Here is a 13,545-nt window from a genome sequence, read left to right on the forward strand (position 1 = left end):
CTTCTTTTAGCTCGCTGCGACTACAACAAAAACAAAACAATGTTTCCTCTACGATCCCGGTGTATTTGTCATCAGGACTGTTCCCTTCTCCCACGTCAACGCTACTCCAGCCCTAAAATGTTACTCTTTAAATGCAGCATCCTGCTTATCTGTTTCAGAAATGTACAGGGCAAGTGATGTTCAGGTGTTGGATTACAAAAGTGCAATTACTTGGTTTACTGCAGGCTGCATGGCATGGAGGACTTGACAAAGGTTTAAATGGGCAGTGGCAGCTGGGCTTGATAGATAGCATAATCAGCTGATTTAGAGGATGCACTGAAGCAGTCCTCAGTGGACAGCTGGAGAGTACAGCCAGCTGAAATGGTAACCTTGGGAGGAATGACTATACTTTGTTTAATGGATAAATAACATATGGACATCAGCAGCGTCGGAATCCACTCAAAAGTAGATTGTGCTCTTAATTGTGTGATTTTTGTTTACAAATTGTCCCCATGGTGTATTATATAGAATTGTATTAATATTTTCTGAAAAATTAACTTCAAAGCTTTGAATATGAAATAATCCCAGTTTGTAAGATCCTCCCAGTGGATGTGACCAGGAAACGATCAGGCAGGATAATGTCCCCAGAGAATAAGAGACCCTGGATGCCCTGGAGGGACTGTGCCTCCAAGCTTTCCCTGCACAGGGTTCATCTCGTTGGGGTAGGAACAAGCTGTGGGGGGGGAAATAGACATGTGAGGTGCTCTGGTTCCAGACATGCACTGAACTCCGGGTAATCTCCTGATATTATGTGGAAGGGCTGTATGTGAGAACACAAATACTCAAGTGAGAGGCTCTGGACATTCCCCTAAGTTGTTCCTGCCATCTCCCCAAAAACCACAGATAATATGTGAGTAAGCCCATGTGAGAACACGGCAGATGATTCTCAAGAGGATTCATCGCTCACGAGTGTGCATGTCAATGACATTTCTGACACGTGATAGATGCAAAACTGAAAAAACAAAAAGAACAGAAATATCTCTGTGCCGTACAAGACACAAACGAAAATGCCAAGAGAGCTTTTGGTGATACAGGCCGACACCGGTGTGGATGTGCTGCAAGCAAAAAAAATGTGAATCTCTGCATTGGAATTATTACGTTGCCTGAATCCTCCAGAGACTTTTGTGTTGTTGTGAACATGTCGAGAGTGAAAGGCAAAATCAGGAGAAAGACCGGACCCCATTCTGTGGACATTCTATACTGATGGGCCACACCTCTCTTGTTAAAGCTTAAAACAAAAGACTGAAATTCAACCAGCTCTGAGTGTGAGATTCACCTGGGTTTTTACAGCAGTGTTAAGGCAACCGCACAATTTTTCAGTCCAGACATTAGAGCTATCCCAGGGCTGAAAACAGTACCTCTGTTTGAAAGCGATGAATAAGAAGCAGCAGGGGCCACTGTGATAACCTTTAAGATAACACCGACGCAATTATTATTACATTTCGCTGTCTGCATGTTTGCCTAATTCTGTTTATGACTGAAATTCAATTCCAGCTTAATAAAACCATCAATTTCTTTTGGTTACTTCACCAATATAACTTAGAGTAATGAACTCATTTTGCTGTTGTATGGAAATTTTGTCTCATTACAATAATTTTTGCCTGATCCACTCGGTGGCTGATATTAAGAGAAAGGCCCTACAGACATGGTCCGGATTATTATGCTATACATCACAAAGTGCATTAGGCTCATAAAACCTGTCAACAATAGGGTTGGAAAGTTTGTGCACGTGGCCCAGCAGGTTAATATATTTCCTCCAAACACTGACTTGAAGCGTCCAAGCTTATATTGCATCTGTACAGAGATTCAACCCCCCCCATGTCTTTGTGAAGTCGAAAAAATCTGCATTCAGATTCCCTCTGCAATTCGAGGTGATACAGCCCCCTGTAACTGGAGGCTTGTTTTCATAAACATACAGAGAAATTAAATCGGCTTGAGACGCAGCAATGTTTTGTTGTCGTAAGATGAAGCCTTCGTTTCGCTCAGACTCCCAAACTCGTTGTATCTTGCAGCCGGATGCTACATATGCAGCGACAACTTTCCGACCTTCGTTATTGTTTTAACTATATAATTTTAGTTTCGATAGAAGCTTTAATTGAAACCATGATTGTCCATGTGGTTGGCAAGTGAGTTGCACTCGCACCAAAGAAGCAAGAGCGGGGACAAAGATCAAACGGCGGTGCGCAGTAATTGTTTTGCGAAGCGCCTGTCAGCGTGGATGCGTGGGGCCGAAGGAGCCCTCTTTGCACGGCCCTTTAAGGCGTCAAATGCGGTTCTGAAAGAGCCTGATGCTTTTTGAGAGGGTAATCTTTTGTAACAATCAATTACAATACATTTCCTCCCTCTGTCTAGGCAGTAATAGCTTCTGTCTGCGCACATGGTGATGCATGTCTAGTAAATATACACTGTTTTCCTTTTAAATGTCTTATAATATGCATGGGGAACACAGAAACACACTATGATAGAAGGGTTGAGCATCAAAGCTGGAGAAGCAATTCAGCTGAGTTTCTCAGTCAAAGAAATGAGAATGGAGCCGTTTGTGGCTTTCCTCCCATTAGCCAGATTGAATTACTGTGTTTTACTTTTAAGGGCCATCTGTTCTGGTTTAAGTCATATTTCTAAATCTGTCATGTTGTGTGTGTGTATATGTGTGTTGAGGCCGCTTCTTTGAAGGGTGGGAACACTTTTTAAATTTTTTGCTGAAAATAAAATGACGTGTAAAGCCTGTTGTGACATCTGTGACTTGCATGGAAATGCTGTCACGGTTTGCAAACTTTTCAGGACAGAGGTGACTTGCATTAGCTGCTTTGTAATATGTCTGTATTGACAACCACGTGTAGTCAACATATGAATCTTCTGAAGGGAGTTGACTACAGAACACATTAAATGAATTTACCCATGTAAGATTCAGAAGGATAAAGACGCATACAGACTGCATAAAGACAGACAGAAAGAGACTGCTGCGTGATAAAAAGAGATGTGGTGCTGACTGATGTGGTTCACTTAAAGGCCGTCGTGTTAGAAGCCTCATATTGAATTGCAATATGAAAAGATTATTCAAATGCCAGGCAGTGTCAGAACGAGCTGAGAGATCTGCATCGTAGTCAATGACTAATTTTCTCAATTCATAAGGATTGCTTTGTATGTTTAAATAAGCCTCTCAGGGTTTTCACTGTCAACATGCTAGCGCACTTCTGACTGTTAGATCGACCAATCACAGCGAAGCAGCTCGACATGTTGAAGAGGTAGATTCTGGTTAGGAAGATACTGTGGATTCTGGGCCAGGGTCATTGTCATTGTTACACTGTTTACATTTGATCCACATTGTAATTCAGGGAGCAGACTTTTCTATGACATATATACGACCTTGCTTTTGTTGACATATCTTTGGAATCAAGGTTCCACTGTTTCAAAAATTGCCAAGAAATTGCAGTGGTAAACATGCCACCACTCACCGTCACTGGAAACTGCATCTGTGTGGCTATGGAAAGATTGACAGGTGTAGCAATAGCAAAGGGTAGTTTTTGTAGTGAATGGTCAATTATTAGCAAGTCTAGTGCTTTTACAAGCGAAACCAAATGCCACAGAGCTCTGGTTGAAATAGTTTTTGCTTTGTTCCCTCAAATATTTCCAGATACAAACACATTCATCAAAGCTCCTACAAGGAACTTTTCATTTTTGTTGATTTTGCCGCCTCTGTGGACAAAAGCGGTAGTGTTGCCACTGTCACCTGTCGTAGCGATTGAGGTAATGTATCGTAATTCTTATTCCGATCTCATCCATCATGTTTCTAAGAGATGTGGAGTCGGCGAGGAACAGACTAGGAAGTGCTGGTCTGTAAGGGTTAGCCTTTAGCCTATCCTTTAGCCTAGCCTTTAGCCTAGCGCGTACCCTATCTCGCTTCCCCCGTTTCTGTTTCCTCTCCCTCTGCCTAAACATCGCCTTTTTTCAAGCCTGACTGTTGTAAATCGTTGCTCTGACCTTGTGGGTATCCGCCCCAACCACAGACATTGAGAATAGTTTATAGAAAAAGCAATTTTTTTCCCTGATAAAAAAACTCCTTGTAGGGGCTTTAATGCTGCTCTTTACGTCAGATGCATTTTACTATATGGAGTGGATAGGCGCTAAATTTAGGCTACCAAAAAAGCCTTTAATTTAATTTGTGCTCTGGGGCATACATTTCTGTCTTGTCATGTTCTTTCTTCTTTCGGGGATGAAACGCTGACAGGATCTTATACAATTTAGGCCTGGAAGAGCCTCTGAAATGTCAGTGATCCACTGTGCCGTTGCAAATGTGGAGGTGCATGGCTTTAGGGGACAAACCATTTCCCTGCCAGGAGAAAGACTCTCCAGAACAACCTCTTCTCAGCCCAGCAGGCCTTGCACTGTCACTGAGTCCCACGATTGAATTGAATGGTCCACAGATTACTCAATTATTTCTATATACCAGCCGTCCATGGCAGACTAAAGGCCTATTATTGGAGGGACTGAGACCATAGGAACTTATTACATGTGTGACCTTTTAAAGCCTTTCACCGTGATGGATCTCAGGTGAGAATTTACTGGAATCAATTTTTATCTGGAAGCTCGACGCTTGCTCACCGGCCCTGCCCTGTGTGAAACATTCACTTTATAAAAAAACAAAAGAGAGGGAGAGAGAAAGAGAGACAGACCCTTGACTACTGGAAATGGGCAACATTTTAAAGCACCTCAAATGCCTTTGTGTCCTTTCCTCCCAAATTAAAGAGACTTTGAAATTGAGGGCTGGAGGAAGTGCCGGAGTATTGTGCTTAATCAAGGTAGAAATACAAAGACAGAGCCGGTTCCCCAAAGGTTCACATCAAAAGGTGCATCCCACTTTGTGAGCTATTTAATCAGTTAAAACACAGATGGCAGGCTGCCGCAATTAATTAATCATATATGAGGCATCCTGTACCTGCCTGCAGAAAGTATGTCAGTGCTACAGAGATCTCATTTGGATTTCATTGTAACTACGTGTCACCAGAATAATTGCTGAATATGAATAGGTTTAGCTTTGGAAGTAATGCTGGACATAATGTACTGAATTTTAACGACTGTCCTCCCTTTTCATATTTCACTATTGCTTCTTTGTAGGACGGTAAAGGTCAGTAATTAATGTCAGAGATTTTAGGAGCACTTCCTGTTTCCTGTGATGCTGCTTTACCTTATTTGACATTAATATAACACTCGACTGATATTATTGAGATAGGCTTTATTTCAAGTTACCGAAACTATTGAGCAATCAGATCTTTGTGGGCAGAAGTTATTGAGCTACATAGCTAACGAGCTACCTTGATAAATTCATGAAATTTTTTTTAAACAAGCCTGGAATAGATTAATGAAATTGCAAAACACTACAAAATAGACCCAAACAGGAAACCCGCGGCCATGAACTGAACCTGATATCATGAAGCCAGATGGTTTGTTACACAGAACCATCTGGGAGGGCTTTGTTTCAAAAGGGCTGGCCTTTTGTAAAAATACTTGGCAGATGATTGGATGAACCATCTGTCTATCACTGTCTATCACAGTTGCGCAAGAGTGGAAATATCTTTCCCATTGTTGCCTTTCTTTGCTTTTCTTTTGGTCAAAAATACTCTTCAGTCCTGATGTAACTGATGCTATAGCAGCGTCTACGCTAACCTCCTCAGGCCGCCATTGTTGTTAACGAGCAGTAGCTTCTCACCAGTCGTCACACCTAAGATTCAAGATTCAAGACACTCACTGTTGCTGCCAGTAGTTCTTTCCACGTAGGGCGATGATTGGTGCAATCCACTGTGGTTCGGCCACAAGCAAGTAACTTAGAACCTGGCAAGATGGATTCTCACTCACAAAGAAATCCAGCTGCCTCCCAATGATTACACAATGTCAGGCCAAATGAATGGAGTGGAACAAAATGGCTCTCGGTCGGCTATGCTCATTCATTCTTCATTCTTTCCAGTGTCTTCTTTCAGATTGCACTACATTAGAGTGAAAATATGTTGTAACCAATCAATTGTGGTTGAAATTGGCTAAAACACTTGATGCCAATCTGAAGGTATGAGTAGTGTTAAACCATAATTGATAATAAATAATAAAATAACAATGCATCAACTAATCAATTATAGGCCCAGAATGTAGCATTGAGGTAGATAGCTTATAACAAGACATTATGGTCAACTGTATAAAATACAAGAGCCAAGATAATTAAATGTTAACAATGAAAGCCTTAATTTGACTGGAAATAAAAACTATTTTATAATCTTAGATGATGTTAATTTACATTTATTTAAAAAATGTAAACACACATATCTTGAAGGTCATGGTTGAGATGATTGTGTGTGGGGAAGAAAAATTGAAAACGTTCTTTTAACATTTTATCTTTTGTGCGAATACTGTGAGGATTGGGAAGATTTGCAAGCTCTCGTGAAATATGCAATGGATGGTTGAATTTGAAATTGCTGTGATTTCTATCATTGCATAGTTGGATCTTCACAAATCTATGATAAGTGTGTGAAGTGAAAACTTCAACAAGGGGCTGAGTGTTTAAGGACATGAAAGAACCAGTGGTGAGGACAGATGTCTACCATTCTCCAAACCTAGCATGTAGTTTGTGAATTATGAAGTAAAGCTGAAGATAAATGAATAAATGATTTATATTTCTTCTGAGTAGTGAGTGAGTAGTTACTTTGTTCACTTGCAAACACCATTCAAAAAAATACAAACTACTCCACACTTGCATTTTCCTCTGCCACTCATTCACGCTCTCGTACATCCAGATATATACACCAGAGTAGCTGGTGGACATTTTGATTTCTCATCTTCTTTTTAAATTTTATACATGAAATGTTTCCACCCAATGCCATGGTGTGTATACTTAGAAGCATAAGGAGACTGCATCAAAACAAAGAGATCGTCAAAAATAATATACAGTATACATCCTCGCTGGATCATCCATACTCAACAAGGTGATGCGCTTTTGCTTTCGCTCTCGCTCGCTGTCTCCCCATTCTTTACGAGAGAAGAAAATTGCACATGTAATAAAATCCAATTTTATATTTCATTCTGAGAACTACAATAAACACAAAACAAGCAGTAAATAAGCTTTTCAAAAAGCTGATTACCAAAGCAATTTATTGCCAACTCCAGCACTGTGTTAAGGCAGTGCTGGAAAGTGAAGGGGCCCACATTCCAAATCTTCTCTCCCTCAAGCTCTGTGCTCGCCATGTTATTAGCTGAGCTGCTTGGTGAGGAGCCAATCTGATCAACTTATTTTACTATATAACCGTCCAGCTCCCACTGAAAGCAGTTAAAAAGGATTGTGATTGAGGTCATCCTTGCATCCATCATGGTGGTAAACGCTGCAGCGTATGTTACCGAGGAGGGACTTATCTCATTGGTCAGATCTGGGGTCATGTGGTCTTTGGTCAAACTGTGGTTCGTCAGCTAGGTTTAGATGTCACTGAACAGGGCTCGACAGAGTATTTCACTCATATTTGCCACTGAAAGTATTTGTTTGCAAACTGGATTTTTAGGAGCACATGTGCAAATAACATGATTACAACAGTCTAAATCTATTTAAGGTTGAGACTCTGCTCTACCACTGATGGATGTTTCTTAATCAGGGTCCACAATTTGCACAGAGGGGCCAATTATATGTCCAACATCTATGTGCAATTGTTCCTTGTCTAAATACATTGTGTAAAAAATGTAATAAAAATTGTTAACAAATTGTCTTTTCTTGTTAGTAAGTGACTAGTTTTTTTTTCAGATTACAGGGGAACTTCAGGGGCCAATCAGATTTCAGATGGGGCCACTGCCCCCTTGGCCCCGTCCCTGAATCCGCCCCTGCACCGTACCACTGTAGTCACTGTACCAAAAAAGTCCCATGATTTCACATGGACCACGGAGCTCGAAGCAGACGACCTGCTTACAAACGCTGCAGGAGCAGAAAACATTCTTTGTGCCTAAACAGACTGAGCAGACTATTTTGTCATTTAGAACTAAGACAAACTGCTGCATCATAGAGGTGTTTTAGAGAGGTCATCTTGTTTATTCTCTTCTGTGCAGCTTCCAGCTGCTTGAGCCAGTGGAAATTACAAAGTGTGAATGTGAAATATTATTTTGCCACTGCGGTTCAGACACAGAGATAAACAGATTCACTAAGTTCCAAGGTTAAATGTGCTTTCTCAACACCACTGTCGGTATGATATTATAGTTAGAGTAGTTTGTCAGAAGAACCACCGCCTCTCTTTAACACCATTGTTCAACCACTTCCTACAAATCCACCAGAGTAAGACATCTGTTTTCTAGTGGATTGTGTCTCCTCTCTGTCAGAGGTGGATTTTTCCAAACTGAACTTTCTTTCATATCATATCGGCAGTTTATCAAGTTTATATTTTTGAACCATGACCTTTTGCAGTTGGATCAAGGAGCTCACCAAAAAACGAGGTGTTTGAGATTAAGTCGTCTACCTCTGTGATATTTCAGTGTGTCAGGTACACAGGCTATTTAATTAACCTCTAAATAATGTTAACATAAGTAATGGATATCAGCATAGGGCAAAAGCAGAAATAATTATTAACATAGTGTTTTTTCTGTTCAAATAAAATACCCTTATGCTTTAAATGCCTCCTTGTATCAACTTGGGTGATCAAGCCATGCTGAGGTGGATCTCTATGTATAAGTGAAGGTCTGCACTTTGTCTTCACCTGCAGAGAAATGGGCTAATGATAAATTATCCCTGTCATCAGGAATCAAGATACGTTACACTATTAAATAAAAGTACTTTGGTTACAGTTACTATGTTGTTTTTGTTTGCAAACTAATAAAACACAGCAATAATGAGAAAAATACAAGTTTTTGTTTGCAGCATTGTGTCGTAGGTATCTTAAATTAGCTCCGAAATTAGGTGGGAATTGAGGCAAAAAGTTAAAAGTCTGCATGATGTTTTTGAATATAAATTGAGGCAGTGATGGCACAGGAAAAAATGTTATGATGGGGGGGGGATTATTCACAGTTATATAATGTTAGGAAGAAAACCAGGCGCTTCTCATTTTGGTCACTTATCCCTCATTGTAAAGGTCTGTATATTTCATTGCTGGTGCAGCAGCTTAGGGGATACATTTCAAAGCAGCAAATAAAAACTGGCTAAACTTCCAAAATTAGCACTTCAAAGTCAAACATGATTTGCAGCGAGGGAAGGGGTGGAAGCAGTGTGACTGTGAAAGTGCGTTTGTGAAAGCCATTGTGTGTGTGTGTGTGTGTGTGTGTGTGTGTGTGTGTGTGTCTGTGTTCGAGTGTGTTTGTGTCTGTGTGCGTGAGAGTGTGTGTGTGTGTGCGATTGCTTGCCTGCCTATGTGTGTGTCTGTGTGGTGGAGCTGATGTTCAGAGTTCAGCATTAGGCCTTAGAACCAATTTCTAGGCAAATTGGTTTCATTTAAGAATGAGATCACAGAGTAAGCAAACCTCTTTCAGGGCAAGTTCATGCATCTGTAGCCATTTATTTCAGTTTTATATGCATTGCTCGGCACAGGCTGTTTGTAGGTAGAATATGCATAATCTTAGCCATGGGCACCATGCTATAGTTAACGCGTTCACATTTACCTGTTATTACCATGAAGTTAAATAGTTTCTTCCATTTTTATTGCATTCTGTCAAAAAAGAGCCTCAACGGTAACTTAGTGTCGTATTCTCTATACAGTTTCTCCTTCCAGCGCTGTTGTGGCTTCGGTGCTAATCAAAGCCACATGCGGCTAATTGCCCTCACCAGTCTCCTGCACACAGCACAAGCAGGCATATTAGGCATCAATGGAACATATGTTGGAGCTTTTGATTGAGTGTGAAAATCTGTTTATTTTTAAGGCGGAATAATAGTCGCTTCGCCACAGCTAGCGTCCCTGCTCTTATTCTCCTTTGTTCAAGGTATTCACCACGTTTTCACACATGAGCTTTAGCTTTATCTCCGAGGCTGTGAGGTCGCAGGTTGCTGTCTGTTTGAAGGCCATGGTTAATAAGTGGAGGATGTAGATAATCCAGTCAAATTGTCTTATAGTAAACATGCAGACACAAAAATATCTCATTGGCATCAACGTCACTTAATTGGGAACATATGAATTGGACCTTTACCACTTCAATGTTCATAAAGGCACCACACAGCTATGACTTGACATCCTTTGCCTTTTTTCTGTGGCAAGTTGATTCCTCTCTCACTCTCATGCCTCTCGCATAATTATTTTCTCTGACAGTTAACATTTTTCACACTTGAGTCTTTTTGAGCTCATCATCTGTGACAGATGTAATTCTTGGCCCTTTGACAGATTTTCTCCCTGGTTTATTTCTGCAGTAAAGACGTCGCGAGACGCTGAGGACTTGTTTTTGCCCGTCGTGAGTTTATTTCCTCTGTGGCAGCAGAACATGTCGCAGCAGCCGTCAGAGACTCAGGTTAAAGCAGACTCACCAAAGGCTGAATAACTGAGATGACTCACTGTCGACGGACTCAAACGCTTGTTAGCCTAGCACTACAATAACATTATATGGAACCCACAATGCAACTCTCTTGACACTGATTTGCTCAAAAAGATCAATTAAAATGTCTAGTCCTGAAAGATCTATTTTTTTAAAACTGACAATTGAAGAAATTGTGTATTACATGAGGTCTAATTAGGTTTCCTTTCTAGAAATAGCTCACTGCTCACTGAGAACTCTGTGTCGATTTTTTTGGACATTTTCTTTTTTTCATTTAAATACTTGACTGTCTGATGATAGGTTTGTGTCATGGCAGTAAAAATGTACATCTCTAAATAAAGGTCCCAAAGAGACCAGGGGTGCCTTCATTATTGCAATACTGCAGTGTGATTGCTTTCCTGTCTCGACAGAATATGAACCTTCGGGATGAAGAGGCGTCTCCATTCTAGTCCTGTCAAGGAAGTAGCGTATTGAGGGATGGAGGTGATTGTCCAGAACTGTTATGCAGATAACATTTACAATTTCCCACATGGCAATAATGAGGTTGATTCCTCGCCAAGAGTTGGACACCACACTGATTCAGAAAATACACTGGCAGGAGGTTACTTTACCTGTAGCAATCAAAATGCCGGAACCTACTCTCAGCCCCTTCTCCCAAAAAAACTCTCATCCATAAAATTAAATTATAATTAGAGCTGTTGCAGTGTGGATGGATGCAGAGAGAAACACAGAATCACCAGTTTCACCTAGGAACTTGGCAGCCTTTCCTTAAATCTGCCCTCCTTGTGGTTTTTTATTCCACGTGCGCCCTTTATGACCACGCTCTGCTGACAGCTGTCCCTATGTCAATATGAATGTCTGTCAAGAGAGATTATACATCACATGAATCGAGGCAGATAATGAGCAATAGGGAAGGGCACTTTTTAACACCCCCTCGTGTGCAACATATGACACAAGCCAAGCTAATTACGCAGATGCCATAATGCAGTAATCAGGAACACAGAGGAGGTTGGAGAATTCACAAACTTGAGTCATAACGGCGCAACATTTGGTGCTTAAGAACTTCCCCACCAACACAAGCAGATGGGAGTGCCAAGCTGCAGTGAATGTATGTGTGTGTGTGTGAGTGTGTGAGTATGCCTGTGTGTGTCATGTGCTATAATTCATGGTGAGCATGTATCTGTGTGAGCGAGCCTTGTCTGTTTCATGTGCACATGTTTTATTATATGATCAGTATTAAGATGTGCTTTGTGGGCATGTGCTCTTGTATATGTATACATATAAAAGCCGGGATGTATCTCTGCACACAAGTCTGAATATGTGTGTGTGTGTGTATGTACATTTACAGCTGGGGACAGTGTTACCTGGAGAGGTGTTTTCCTCATTATTTTTCCGGAAAATGAGCAATCAGCCATATTGCACGGCGCCTGATTGTTTCCCTCTGTAAATCAATCCAGGAATTGCAATTAAAATGTTCTCTTATGTGGTATAATTGATGTCTACCTAATCCTTTATTTGCACACCTGCCGGTGAGTCTGAATTTTTAATGAATTTCTAATTAATGCTCTTTGCACACTTGATTTATGTGTTAGCAAATTATATTGCTGTTCCGTGTCCTGCTGGTAGGAAAGTGCCTATGGAATGTCACACCTGGGTTGAAATCTGAAGTTCGCCTGCTGCCTCCAAAAATGAAGGAGGGCAATGTGTGAAATAATAATGTTGTAATGCAGCAGTGGAGCTTAGACAAACAAAATGCTAATAAGGATTCTGCAATTCTTGTTGGCCCTTTTGGTTTCCCTGATCGATATATCGATGTGTGTGTGTGTGTATAAAATGAGTGGAACATTTTAAGCAGTGCTTTTGTCTTTGCATTACATGCCGCACTGTGCACCATGAGGGTGAGAGGGCATCATGTTCTTTTCCAGGGACATTAAAACATCCCACTAAATCAAAGCCTGTGACGTAATATGACGGACTGCATGTCTTTTTGGTTTTCAGGTTCCAACATGTCACGTATGAGGTCTGGCAACATGTGATGTCATTGTACTAGAGTGGAATTAGATATAGTGATATATGGGATATTACCCTGAACTTCAACTTGAATTAAATGGATGATATGATCTAAGTGCACTTACATTTTACGAGCTGTGGCCATTTGTATTCCGTTGATGTTCTTGTAGGAAAACACATTTTGTGATGATGATGTTTGTACTCTCTAATTAGCTGCCATTGTTTCACCATGTAAAAAGCGGCTGGTGAAAGTTGTGCTGATATAAATGGCAGCAGTGTTGAGGTTTTAATATTTTTGAATTAATTTAAATCGACCCAAAGTGGCCTGAAAATGCTAATTTAGAGCTTAAATGATAAATTGATTAGTCTGCCCTTATTTTTGCATAATTGTTATGAGAATATCTTTTATTTTTGGATCGCTGGTCAGACAAGAAAATCAATATGAAAATGTCATCTTGGGTGCTGTAAAATTCGACATATTCTACAGGGTCAATCGATTAATTGAGAATACTATCAGCAGATTAATCTGTAATTAAAATTAATTTCCTGTTCTGTTTAAATCTAAACCGAGCAATAGTTTAATATTTCAGGAAGAGATCAATATGGAGCTGTTCATTCCTTCCATGTTTGCGTGCACATATGTATGTACTGTATATATCTGTACACAGACACACAAATATATGTATATTTGTATATATGTGTGTGTATTAATAGATATGTATGTGTATATAGACTCACTACTTACCAGCATATTAGCAGTATAGTTTGTGTAATAAAGTCATTAACACTCGTTATCACTTAAGGAATTTGATGAATATTTGACAGCTCCAACAGACCTAGTATATTGTTTGTTTGTGTGTGTCTGTGTGTGTGTGTGTATATCAAACATGACCTCATCAGAAAAACAGACTGTATCACACAGCTACATTAACAGTCAGCCTCCTCTTCAGGATGAATTTAAATGACCTCAAACTCAAAGAGCCTTTATTTTGTCTCTAACCTATTTGCTGTTGAATTTCATTTCGAGGC

The 13,545-nt window shown here is 40.3% G+C and overlaps 1 long non-coding RNA gene across 1 annotated transcript in view; it reads left to right on the plus strand.

Moving 5' to 3' along the window:
* LOC117759170 overlaps positions 1-11,931 on the plus strand; it is a 24,942-nt gene extending 13,011 nt beyond the window's left edge. Inside the window, exon 3 of the long non-coding RNA XR_004613439.1 lies at positions 11,855-11,931. This is a non-coding gene — a long non-coding RNA (uncharacterized LOC117759170). The remainder of the gene's footprint in view (positions 1-11,854) is intronic.
* Positions 11,932-13,545: the final 1,614 nt, after the last annotated feature.

Source organism: Hippoglossus hippoglossus, chromosome 3, assembly GCF_009819705.1.
Source record: "Hippoglossus hippoglossus isolate fHipHip1 chromosome 3, fHipHip1.pri, whole genome shotgun sequence".
In the NCBI taxonomy this organism is placed as follows: Eukaryota; Metazoa; Chordata; class Actinopteri; order Pleuronectiformes; family Pleuronectidae; genus Hippoglossus; species Hippoglossus hippoglossus.